Raw genomic sequence first — 8449 nt, 5'->3', positions numbered from 1 at the left:
TATACAAAATTGATTTATCACAATTATTTTTGTACTAAATATTTTTTCACAGTTGTCGTTTTCGTTAACCCAAATGAAATCCAATTTAAATATTTTCTTATAGTGAAAAATATTTCCAAGTCACATAAAATGAAATAACGAGAAACACGAAATTCCAAGCAAATGAAGCGTGAAGCGTTAGCAATTATGACCGGATGCAGTTCCTACATAAGTAAACCGTGTTCTGAACACAACTTTGAGTGAATAATGGTGGGCTGACTTTGTAAAATGGTCCCATCGATTAGGCAGTAAAAGAAGTATTACTTAGCTTATGGTACAACTCTCCAATTTCCAAATGCCCGTAATTTGTGTGTATTTGTTCAGCCGATTATTCACATTTGAAAGAGGATAATGCATGAATTAATGCAAGTAAAGACGGTTTATGCAGATAAGCGAGCGCGTTTGTTAACCGTATAAAATGTATGTACGTATATACACATATATTCAGAATGACGAGATGAACTAGTTCAGCCCTCTCTGTTTGTAAACACGCTAACTCGAACAAAATTTAGTTATTTTAACGAAAGTCGGTGTCGAAGTTGCCTTTGGTATAATTTAGGTTAGTGTTAAATTTTGTCGAAATCTGCCAATAACCACGCCCACCTCCCACGTAGTAATTAACAATATTTTTGTTTTATTATAATTTGTTTTACGAATTTTGCTGTTCAAATTTACATTTCAAATATATCAACAAACATTTGTAGGTACTTTTGCACCAATTGTTGCCTATGGGTTAATGACAAAAAAATCCTATATATTCACAACATTTCATGTATTAGTTTTCAAATAAGCATTGACAATATGCTGGTTTGCTGTATACTGTGATTTTTTTCAGTTTTCAAATAAGAAAACTTTCAAAACAAAATTTCAGAAGGGTTCCTGTTTTTTTTTAAAGGGGTTGAGGAGTTCCATTACTTTGAGCAACTTTTTTAATTAACTATTAATTTAAATGTTTCCTAAACATATTTACAACGCAGTTCTGCAAGAGGGTACCATAACTTTTTTTCAAATAACGTTTATTTGGAACAACCAAAATTAATCGATATGGATACATACATTTATGTTCGTATGTACTACTTATGTATGTATATATACATAAAAATGCTCAGAATAAAAAGGGAAGATGATTAGTCCATGCCCGTTTATTTGCGTACACGATAACTCTAACAAAATTTGAGATATCTCAACCAAATTCAGTACGAGGGTTTTTTTATCTAGGGCAGCAGGGTATTGAAAATACAAAAGTCGAACAATAACCTGGTCCCTCTCATAAAATGGTAATTTCGAAAAATGCCAAAACTACAATATTTCCTTAATTACAGGAACCAAATTGCTAAAAAACTGCCATGTTTATTATTATAGTTTTGGAAAATGGACATGGGATATATTGCTAGCTTTAAACATCAATTTGCTCAAAACATACGTTTAGAACAGTGTGCAAGCTTCTACCACATGTGTGGTAGATAAACCACGTATTTTTTTTTTTAAATTTGGGTGTCTACCACATCTACCACACAAGGCTTAAAATCTACCACATTTTAGACAGAACATTTGTTTACAATTTTCCCATAACTCTGGAATTTCAACTCAATTGTAATTCGAAATATAAAAATTAATTCAATTATCAAATTCAAATTAATCAATAGATTTTCTGTGCCTTAACTTTCTAATATTTCAAAAATACGCCTATTTATATTTGCTAAAGTATTATGCAATGGGAAAATAATTTGGTCGATTTTTTTGCATACAAATAAAATATTCTTTTCTTCATGATTATATTCTCTAACTAGAAAACTAATGTTATACTTGTTTTTGCACCAATTGCGTGGAATCTGTACGATCCACTAGCAATTATATTTCCCGATTTAATTTTTGAGTTGTGCTTCTTTTGACGACGGTGAGCGATATGTATACCCAATAAAATATGAATTGGAAAATCTACCACATCTTATTCAAATCTACCACATTTTTTTTTCGATTATACCACACTAAAATAAAAAGGGGTTTGCACACAGATTTGTTAAATCTTTTTTTGAGAAAAGTTGATAATTTGCAACTTATTGTAAATGGTAGAAACCACCACAAACCCACAAATCAGGTTTTAGAATCTTTATTAAATGCTTGACCCAATAGCGAAGAAAAAAGTACGAAGAAACTTGTATTAAGAATTTTTATTAATAAATAATAAAATGTATATATCTAAAGTTAGAAGTAGAAGCGCTTAAATTTGTTTACTTATTTTAACGTAGATATAAAGGTATGTACATATGTAATAATTTCTGCACATACCTTTTATTGGTACATTGGTAATACTTATTTAGAAAGCTGACAATTTTCGAAACAGAGATGTAAAAATCGTTAATAATTAACATTTTTCATAATGACATTCTTGGCAGAAAAATATTTCTCTAATTAATATTTTCATTTATTATAAATATTTGTACAAATTTAAGTGAAACAAATTAATGATAACGCTCAATAAACTATTTTTCGTGTTGAAATTTTGAAATCTGTTCAATAAAATTCAACCTTGCGTATTTTTCAGTGGGTTTTGTGTATTTAGAATATTTATATCGATTGATTGGTACTGAATGAATGTGTGCACACATAGCAAAAGCTGCATTCATCTGAATGCTTATTCAGTGTTAAAAGTTAATGTTTCGTCATTCAGTTTTTTCAATCTTTCTTTGAATATGTTAATGTGTGCAATCGTATCTACTTTGAGTGAATGTAGAATTGGAAAATTATAAGCCACATTCCCCAACAAGGAAAAATTCAATGAAAACATAATAACATAAAATTGATGATTTTTAATTTCATATGATTTCACAGTTTTACAGCTCTGTTATCAGGTATGTAACTTGAGAATAGAAATCGCTGCATCTTTTAGGCGCATCAATATTACATAGTTACATCCCGAGCTAATAAAAGGAAGGTAAAAAACCAGATGACCTTGAAAAGGGCCGGCGAAATCTATGTGAATGCGGGACCATGGAGTGTTTGTGGTTCCCCACCAGTGAATTGGTGCATGCGCATTCTCGTGCCGATTTTCTTGGCAAGGTGCACTGTTTGATGGTGTCTTGTATCTCCGACTCCATGTTGGGCCACCAGACATAGCTTCGTGCTAACGCTTTCATTCGAACGATACACGGATGACCACTATGTAACGCATCGAGAATTAGGCGACGGCAACCTGGAGGAATAATCGTTCTATTACCCCACAATAAACAGCCCTTCATGGATGAGATTTCGTTTCGACGAGTGAAGAATGTATACAGCTTGTTTGTTCGTTCGAGGGTATTAGGCCACCCCCTTAACGCCCAGCTTAGTACTTTTGCAAGATCAGGATTTTTCCTTGTTTCTGTAGCGATTTGTTTGGCGTTGATGACAGGACTATTTACTATCTCGATCATAAGGAGTTTTGCACTATTGTCAGCTAATGAGTGTTGAACGGCGACAGGAAAACGACTTAAGAATCTGCATTTCCCATTTTCTTGCCAGGTCTATATACTAAATCAAAATCATATGCGCTGAGAAATATACAACGTCGAAGCATTTGTGTAGATATAACCGCAGGAATAGGGCTTAGCCGTGGGTAACACAGTGCGGCGCCGCGCCATTGCGCTGATACCGAGAGCTGAGTTACTGGCGCCGATACCGATTTTCACAACTCTGTGACGCAATGGCGCCAGCAACACCGGAACACTAACAACACCGGGCGGCGCAAAGAACCAGCAAAGAACACACAAAAGCGAAGTGTCACTTGTAAAATGTGCAGCACAAGGCGAATTTTTACAAGGTGGTGTTGCTAAAATTAGCCGCGGTCCTTCTGAATGTGAAAATTATGTGTTTGTTGTATTTTTGGGTTTTGAACTTGGCTTGTTTTTGCCCAACCGATACCACCTTGTATTAATTCACCTTAGTTCAACACCGGAACACTGACAACACCGGGTGTCACAAAGAACCAGCTAAGAACACCCGAAACAGAAGTTTCTCTTGTAAAATGTGCAGCACAGCTAGAATTCGTCGCGGTCCTTCTGAATGTGAAAATGATGGGTTTGTTGTATTTTTGGGTTTTGAACTTGGGTATACTTGAGTTTTTTCTCAACCGATATCACCTTGTATTAATTCACTTTGGTGCAGCGTGCAGCAATAAAGGAAATGAGCTTTAGCCTGAAGAGGCGCAATTGCACCAACACACTGTGCTGATTCCGACAGTGGCGCTGGAGTTAGTGTGTCAGCGCCAAAAAATTTGCGCCGTTACCCAGGCCTAATAGAGCTCGTTGTTCTGAAAATTCCCAGCAGTGGGCAGATGGTCTGTGACGAGTGTAAATTTTCGTCCGTACAAATAGTTATGGAATTTTTTCACCCCGGCGACTATCGCGACTGCTTCTCTGTCGATTTGAGCGTAATTCCGTTCAGATTTTGACAAGGTTCTCGAATAGAAGGCAATAGGACGTTCTGTACCATTTGGCATCATATGGCTAAGTACTGCTCCGATTCCATATGGTGAAGCATCACAAGCAACAACCAAAAGCAATTTTTCGTTATAATGCGCAAGAATAGAATCTGATGTGACCAGTGTTTTCAGATGGTCGAAAGACTTTTGGTGTTCCTTCGTCCACAAAAACTTACAATTTTTATCGAGCAGACGATGAAGAGGTTCTGCGACAGTCGCCTTGTTCGGCAAGAATGAATGATAAAAATTCAGTAATCCAAGAAATGCCTGCGATTGCTTTTTGTCCGCTGGTGGTGAAGCATTACAAATGGCTGCCACTTTGTTTTGTGAGGGCCTGATTCCTAAAGCATCTAGTTTGAATCCTAGAAATTCAATTGTGGAAACACCGAATACGCATTTGTCCCTTCGAAGTCGTAATCCTGCTTTATCGAAACGTGAAAAAATTTCATGTAAACGGTTAGTAAGTTCTGACTCTGACTTTCCCATTACCACGGTGTCATCGAAATATGGTAATACCCCTGTAATGCCTCGCAGTAATGTTTCGATGAAATTTTGAAAAATTCCGGGCGCCGATGAAATTCCGAATTGTAATCTGGTCTGGTTGATATGCCTGAAAAAGATCAATCTTCGCAAAAATGCTACCTCCTTCAATGGATGAGAGGAGCGTGCTTATAGCAGGAATTCGAAAATTGTGTGGCTTAAGTGCTTTGTTCAACGTTGATTTATAATCACCACAAATACGAATTGAGCCGTCTGCCTTAAGCACGGGTACAATTGGTGTGGCGAGGATTCCTTGGAGGCATAAACGATCTAATTCTGCTTCGACGAGACTTTTCGTGGACAAAGGAATCCGCCGAGGAGGATGTCGAATGGGCTGAATCGTTGGATCGAGTTAAAGCGAGATGGGGTTATCCTTTACACAGCCCAGCTATTTTGAAAACAAGTGATTAAATTTTATCAGCACATCTTGAAGTGAGCTGATTGTATTAACAACATTAACACCTTGTATACTGATGCCAAGAGGTGTAAACCAGTTGCACCCAAGCACGTTGGTCCTGTTGCCATCAACGATCACTAGAGGTAAACCATTGATTCGCCGTGTTTGATAGCATATGTTTACGTCGATCACACCTCTAACAGGAATATGGTTATGTTGAAAATCCATAAGGTTCAGATCGCATCTGTGCACTGTGGGATGTGCATCGGGCCAAATGTGCTGATATGTCCGAGAGGACATAATTGTAAAGTTGGAGCCTGAGTCGACTTCAAATCGGCAAGGACGCCCATTAATGACGATTGTGGTTGCTTTCTTCAAATCTACTAATGGCAAAATTTGGTTTATACACTGCTTTTTTGATTTTTTATGTGATGAGTTTGTTGACTTCTGTGAGGCTGCGCACGATGAGCGACAGACACGTTGCAGATGGCCCTTCTTGCCACACGCAGAGCAGACTGTTTCGCGATGGGGGCACTGACTGCGGAGGTGATTAGCACAACAACCGTTACATGGTTTCACTGATGCGTGTGTTGTCTTCTTTAGCTGATGATTGGTGCCGCCTTCCCGCTTGGAAACTTGGTGTACCTGCTCAGTTCGACGTAATTCCAAAGCCTTTTTTGAAGCCGATTCGGCGGTGGTGGCTCTATCGATGACCCTTTGCAGGTTTAAATCTGATTCGGCAAGAAGACTACGTTGTACAGATTCATCACGGAGACCACAAACTAGACGATCACGCAGCATGCGTTCAAGAGCAGTACCAAAATTGCAGTCCACTGCTAATTTACGCAACGCTGCAACATACTCAGGGAAACTCTCGTTCGGATGTTGGTCGCGTTTATGAAATTTGTAGTATGCCGTGATTTCAGATGGGCGAGGAGAAAAGGGATTGGTTAGGATTGTCTTAATTTCCAGTATGCTTAATTCGCTTACCTGCTTTGGCGATGCCAATGACGACAGGAGATCGTAGAGTGATGCACCGGCTAAAGTCAAAAATATAGCCTTTTAACGATCAGTCCCCTGCACGTCATTGGCCAGCAAGTATAACTCGAATCTGGCGTAGTAAGTTGACCAATTTTGTGGGTGATCCAAATCAAATGGCTCCAGGTGTCCTAGAGACGTCATTTTGTGTGTCAGTCTATTTTTCGCTGATTTTACTGCTAACTCAGGTGACGTGTCTGCTTCGCTTTTCAAGGGCATTTGCAGGTCAACTGTTTTCGCAATGATATATGCGAATTGCAGGTACGCTCAAACAATGTGTATCACACCACACGAATTTACCGGTCGAGTATAGTTAGAAACAACCCAAACGAATTATGATATCCGGATTGTCATACATTAGCGAATTTTGTGAGAATCCTGCCCACTGCGCCAGTTTAATATATGACAATATGCTAAACTTCAATTATGCTTTATTCTTTGTGAGTTTATCTTCTTAACTATACATTAATGATTAATCAACTTCAACCGTGTCCGTGAAATCTGCATGCCGAATAATGAGTGCCAAAGTAACAGTCCTCTACCTACTCGTCCGCGGAGTGTGTGTGTGCATGTCTTCGAGACAAAAAACATACGCTGTGTACGTATTCCAACTAAAGATGAACCACTAATGAATTCAGCAGTGTGGGTATTCACTCCATACACAACACAAGTACAACAGGTGGTGGACCTAACTCAATGGCTTGGAAGAAGCTGTTATTGCATTAAATGGATTGAGTACCAGTTCTTCAGGCATAGGAGTAGTTCTGGCTTGTGGTTCAACAATTTAACCAGAAGCTGACATAGACGCGCCCATGGTTACTATGCCCGACAGCTCCGCATAGCTTTGTGAAATCATTCCCATAGCGCGCTCTTACTACGCTGCTATAATTGCAAATGCAATAGAATCCACCGTTTCCTTCAAAATATGTAATATCAAAAAATTTTACTGTAAATAAGCACTTCATGAGTGTTTTTTTAAGTCCTTTCCACTTTACTTTCCTTCATTCAGCTATCTTCGAAAAACAACTGATACCTGGCAATGCTGCACATGTTTCCGCAAGGGTTGCAGCATGTGGATTTTTCGTTTTTCGTAGCGTAGCTACGAGTTACGAATTACCAAAATTCGGGTTCTAGAATAAGGGGGTACGTCTATTGATTTCCTAAAATTACTTTCGAGCTGCATTCTTGGCTTAAGCAACACCTCAAGTTTTTCGAACACACATCGTTCTATACCTTTTTAGAAGACGTATTTTCTATTCTTTCGCAACCGCTCATTACTTACTCGCATACTTCAATGTGGCTTTTTGTGTTGCGTGTTACTGTACAGCAAAGATCCACAAGGATCGATATAAATGTGGTTACAAAATCATTTCCGAGCTTCTTTGCCAAGGCTAATTGATCATCTGCAACCCACACCTCAATACTACTACTGGACTAGAAACTATGGTTTGAGTTTTTGAAGCCCGCCGTTGTCCGTGCAAGGGAAAATTTCTCAATGCATCTGGTGCGTACTGCAATAGGCTTCATCGCTGATCGAAGAAAAATAGAGGCCAATTCGAATAAGATGCTCTACACTGGGTTAAACACTAATTAGTAAAATAAATTTTTTTAATGCCTCGCAAGATGAATAACCATATACAGCTAAATTTAAAGATGCAACACTTTTTCACTTTCTGGTAGTATTTTATTACATACATACATATGTGTCTGAGATGCAAGCAGACAAAACGGGAAAGTTTTACACTTCTAATTGCTTTGATCACAGTTTTTATAAGCCAGACACATACTTTAAAACTCAGATAAATATGTTGATTTACATAAAAATATTTAAATATAAAATATACGCGAATTCAACTCAATTCTTACTTTCCTCCTCCTTTTTGCTCTTTTTCTCCTTCTCCTTCTTACTTTCCTTCTTGGAACCCTCCGTGTGCTTTTTCTTCTTCTCTCCTTTTTTACCATACTCCTCATGCTCT

This window comes from Rhagoletis pomonella, unplaced genomic scaffold (assembly GCF_013731165.1).
Source record: "Rhagoletis pomonella isolate Grant_MI unplaced genomic scaffold, Rhpom_1.0 Rhpom_scaffold_00001, whole genome shotgun sequence".
Lineage (NCBI taxonomy): Eukaryota > Metazoa > Arthropoda > Insecta > Diptera > Tephritidae > Rhagoletis > Rhagoletis pomonella.
This window is presented reverse-complemented; position numbering follows the sequence as displayed.